Source organism: Xenopus tropicalis, chromosome 5 (assembly GCF_000004195.4).
Source record: "Xenopus tropicalis strain Nigerian chromosome 5, UCB_Xtro_10.0, whole genome shotgun sequence".
Taxonomy (NCBI): Eukaryota; Metazoa; Chordata; class Amphibia; order Anura; family Pipidae; genus Xenopus; species Xenopus tropicalis.
The window spans coordinates 27,819,504-27,825,018 of record NC_030681.2 but is presented as its reverse complement, the minus strand read 5'-3'; the positions used below and the strand labels follow the sequence as shown (position 1 = coordinate 27,825,018).

Sequence of the window (5,515 nt, the reverse complement as noted above, 5' to 3'; positions counted from 1 at the left end):
TTATCATTTGGCTTGTTTTGCCCAGAGTGTTCATTGTGTGAAATCGCCCCCTTGCCATCCCTCCCATGCTGGCTATAGGAATTGGGCTAAAATGCCAGCACTGGCGATATTCACAAAATGTGCAAGTGCTTCAATTGCATGTTTTATTCAAAGGCAAAGAAAACCAAGTCATTGGCCCTCCCACCCTCCCCACACCAATAGACTGTTGGTTTTCGGTTTTCTCATTTCTTGTCTTTAATGTCAGTTTTTCTTTAGTCCCATTAAATAAAGTTTTCTTTCAAACAGTCTAAGGAATGTTATTGGACCCTGGTTTTATCAATACTTCAAATAGCCCAAAAACAGGTTTGTGGTCCGATTGTCTCATAAGGGAACAAGAGCCATATTTCAGAACATGGATATCATCCTGATTCCGGCTCTTGTACATCACTCGATCAGTGTAGGAAGGCGTCCTCTGTTTCTTACTGGTGTCATAGTCATCGGATCCGATATTAAATCTATATGTGGGGCGGAAATGGATTTCACCTTCCTTAAATCCTTTGAATATAGAACCTTTAGTCACCTCTTCTGACAGCTGATCATACTGCAGGAGGGACCTCATATCATTCTCTGGAAGGTTCTCTAGGATGGAATCAACTTCCCTCCGACTCTTGCTCAAGCGGAAATTGAAGTCCCCAAACCAGAAGACTTCGTCAAACCGGCTTGTCACATCGTCGGGATCAGAGTAAACGGGGTTTGTGTCAGGAACATTTTTTGGGAGCTTCAGGTCTTTGATTATTTTCTCATAATTCTGGATTCTTTGCTTTACTTTGGAATCTCCTGCCGCAAAGTGGGCATTGATAAAAAGGAATGAGGTTCCAAAGAATGTAAATGAAGCAGCCACAGCCCCTTTGGTCTTAATCATCGGGAAGAATCTCGTAGTGACGGTTGCACATTCAACCTCAGAGCAGAACCACACGAGATCTCGCCTGATAAACAGAGACAGGTACAGAACACCGTGAGCTGCTGAGTGGAGCAAGACATAACGATGCCCCAGTGTCAGCTGCAGGCGGTTTTGCCATTCTTGCCTGTTGGGGCAGCCTTCTTGCACTCCGATTACATACAGGTCTTGTGCAGACTCGGCGCCCAATGGAAATAGGAAATCCTCCAGTCTCTCTGGAAGATCCTTTTTTTCATTCATATTCCAGGTGGCAATAAATATCCTCAGATTTTTTTGTGGAAGATGTTGTTGCAGTTCCTCTTCTCCAAGTAAGCCTTGACCAACCAAGAGCCTCTCTTCTAGATGCCTCTTATGGCTGGTCTGGCTGGGAGAAACACCAGTGAGCTTTTTAGCAATGTTACTCCAACACCAGTCAATGGTGAATACGAAGATAAATACAAGGAGAGCAAAGAGATAAACTAACAAGTTCTCGTCATTCTCTTCATCTTCATCATTCTCTATTTCTTCATATTCTGGGTTTCCTTTGTGGAACTCCAGTGATGTGTGACGGGTATAAAGAAGGGCTGTGAATATCATTACTGATAATAGATGGGCCCAACCCGCCCCCCTTCTGTAGGGCTGTCTCCAATAATGGCCAACAGTCCAGTTAATGGCAACTGCCAAGGAAAATACCATTAGGATAACTGAACCCAATGGGTAGATCTCTTCAATATCAGTATCTTTAACATTTCTCAATAATTCAAATTCTTCTGGTGTCAGGATTACTTTCTGGGTCAGTGATGATCGATCAGATGAATGAAAACATTGTTCCAATAGGATAAGAAACGCAATGAAAGGTGGAAAATTCATTGCTAAGGAAAGGTTGCTGAGCTCTAGTCAGCAGATGTTGTTCGAAGCAAGTCCCACTTCGAACTGAGCTCTGTGCTCAGTGTCGGGCTTATATAGCCTGCTGTTGTCATGGTAACCGCATACTAATGAGCTTGTCAGTGATGTCACAATGTGGTTGCTATGGTAACCACGCAATAGAAGCTAAGCAAACTGATCTTATCAGTGTTGCTATGGTAACCGCATACTAATGAGCTTGTGGTTACTTATCAGTGATGTCACAATGCAGTTGCTATGGTGACCACACAAAAGAAGATAAGCAAACTAATCTTATCAGTGTCTTATCAGTGTTGCCATTGTAACCGCAAACTAATGAGCTTTTGTTTACATGTTGTTTACTTGCAGTTGCTATGGTGATCACACAATAGAGCAAAAACAACAAACTGATCTGTTTACTAGTATAGTATTGTCTTTAACCCTTTCACTACCAGTAGATTTGGGTTTACCAAAGAAAATGATATATCATTTTTTTTCAGGACAACCTAACCTTTCAAAACATGATGAAATATTTGCAAGCCCATAACAAGATTTTACCGAAAGATTGAAAATAAAGAGTTTTCTATAATATAGACACATATATCAGAAACATATTTTATGAACAAAAATACAAAAGCTTTTGAAAAGTCCTATGTTTTCCAAAAATGTCAATAAAAGAAACAGCGCAACAGGAGTATGGCTACTCCAGGGATAATACCTTAGAAACATCGATTGTATACACACAGGGGCATATTTGTTTAGTGTGTAAGCCAACATCACCTGGGAAGTTGCCCATAGCAACCAATTAGCATATAAATTAGAACTGTCACCTACAAGTTAGAAAGCAAAAGCAAAGGTCTGATTGGTTACTATGGGCCACATCTCCAGTGATGTTGGCTTACACACTATATAAAATAAACCCCTAAGGGAAGTATTTATTAACACTGGAGACAAACATCACTGGTAATGTTGCCCATAGCAACCAATCAAATCTTTGCTTTTGTTTGATAACTTGTAGGGGATTTTTTAAATATAATTGGTAATTGGTTGCTATGGGCAACATCACCAGTGATGTTTGTCTCCATGTTAATAAATAAGCCCCTAAAAAGAGAAGGTAAGTCTAATAAATAGTTAATCTCAAGCTGCAGGCATACCTTCAGTTCTCCATATTTCACCTGTTCAGATGATCAGAAGCCTCATGGGAAAAAAAACACTGAGCTCTGTAAACTAAATTCCCATAATGCCTCACTCCTGCACCAAGACCAAGACCCCTGTACATGCGCAGTTAGTAAGACTATGAGGAAACTTCCTGCTGATTGGCTCAGATCACACATTCCTAAGGGGGGGAGCAGGAGAGGGGAGAGAGCTGCGCAGACTCTGGCACAGGAAAAAGGAGACAAGAAATCCTGTGTTTCTTTTGATAGAGGGCTTAGTGCAGCGTTTCTGTAAGTGCTTATGTGTGGTTTGACCTCCCCCCTACCTTTTGGCTTGTAACTGTCCAAATGTAGAGGCTCCATAAAGGATGGAGGGGACTGAAATGTTGCCAGTGGCACCAAATTACATATTTGGCTGTTTTTGCATTGATATTTAGAGTGCTGCTGAGCTGCATTGCTGCCGTGGTTGCAGTCAGAGCCACCATCGGGGGAAGAGTCGTCCCGGGCCTGGAGGATTTTAACTTTTAAGAGAGGCCCAGCCGTGCTACAGTTTTCTGATTAACTTGGGCCCCTTTAATCAATTACAGGCCCTGTCCTCTTTAAAATTAGGCAGATTAAATTTCTTTAGTGGCCAGCGACTAATCCGGTTGGTCACAGACCTTGCATACGTTTGACATCAGTACGCATGGGGCGTGACCTTATATAAAGGCCTGTCTCCTTTCGCATGGAGTCAGAGGTGAGGCGCCGTCTTTGGAGAAGGATCTCGCCACAGGAGAGCCGAAGCAGCCACAGAAGAAGCCACAAGAGAGCAGAAGCCGCCGCAGGAGAGCCGAAGCAGCCACAGAAGAAGCCACAAGAGAGCAGAAGCCGCCGCAGGAGAGCCGAAGCAGCCACAGAAGAAGCCACAAGAGAGCAGAAGCCGCCGCAGGAGAGCCGAAGCAGCCACAGAAGAAGCCACAAGAGAGCAGAAGCCGCCGCAGGAGAGCCGAAGCAGCCACAGAAGAAGCCACAAGAGAGCAGAAGCTGCTGCAGGAGAAGCCGAAGGAGCCGCTGGAGGAGAAGGAATAAGACAACAAGGAAAAAGTACCCTGATGAAGTTTAAAGGTAAGTTCCATCAAACGCCATCGACCCTGCTCTGGCACCAATGCAGCCCTTACACCCTGGCCACCAATGCTTTTTATTTATATTTTATTTTCTGTTTATTTATATTGATAAAAATAAAGTTGAATATTTATATGTTGTATTACATATTCATACTAATCAAAGTTTGGACTGATTATTTTTTGACCAAGGGGTTAAACCAAATGGCTCTTATTTATATATTAGAAAAAGTGCAACTTAGGTTAGAATAGGTACCTGCTTAAAGAGTCTACCTTGACGTGGTGGCAGGCTTAATAACTCTTTGGCCAAAGGTGTTTCATTTACTGGTTTAAAACTCATATCTGTGTGTCCTTTGTATTGATGTACTGACCAGAAAATGTTGTTGTGAGTGGCCCCGTGATTTCTGATGGCGGCCCTGGTTGCAGTGCTGCTTCGCAGTGCTTGGTCTTGGGTTCGAATCTGACCTCTATCTCCATGGTGTCCGATTGTTCTGCTTGTGCGTGTGTGGGGTCCCATCCCCTTTGCTCCACTTTCTTCTCTCAGTCCAAAAATACACTGGTAATTAATTGGCTCCTGATGAAAGTGACTGTAGTGTATATGCATTCCTGCGGAAGGAAAATTACATTGTAAGCTCCACTGGGACCGGGATTCATGTGAATGATTAAACAGTCTCTATACAGTGCTGCATAATGGGTTGATGCTATACAAAGCATAATATTATTAACTCATATTTACTATACGCCAACATAATAAGTGCTGCCCTTCAGGAACGCTCATTAGAGCTTACATCTAAAAGAAAAAGGAAGTTTGAGAGAGACAGAGTGTGTAAGTGGAAGGAGAATGAAACCTCCACCCCCCCCCAATTTTAAACTGATCACCAACCCCTGCAGAGACCACCCTGTCCCCACCAAATGCAGGCCAACCCGGCTGACTGCCTTGCCCTCTCCCCCCATGTATGTGCGTGCAAACAAGAAGTGTGCGGGGGGTGCTATGCAATAACAAATGGTGGCGGGGGCAATAGAGTGCAGAGTAGTGGCAGGCAAAAGTGGTACCAGCCTGGAGGCCCCTCATTGTTGCGCCCTGGGCAGGTGCCTCTTCTGCCAACCCCTAGTTCCAACCCTGGTCCCCACCAAACCACGTTGCCTTCCTTGAGTGATCCGTGGGCCTGTACCAGTGCTGAATCTTACAGGGTTGGTATGGCAGATATGGTTTTTCGACTCCAGGATGATGATCCCCAGCCAGGAAGCCAATCTGATTCTGATTTGCATTGCCAATGCTCCAGGTCACCAATCTGAATGGACACAAAGTACCATGTATTTTTATCCACCCACAAACATAACCAGAATTAAAAGAAAACAGCATGCTATGCCCTAAATAGAAGAACTGTGCGTGCAATGTGAATTGAATATGTGCCATGTGCAATAATTTACTACTATAAGTCTCATTTATGAACAACAAATAG

General features: G+C 43.5%; 1 pseudogene; it reads right to left on the bottom strand.

Moving 5' to 3' along the window:
• Positions 1-240: 240 nt before the first annotated feature.
• On the bottom strand, positions 241-1,786 carry LOC101735088 (annotated as a pseudogene).
• Between the last annotated feature and the right edge of the window lie 3,729 nt (positions 1,787-5,515).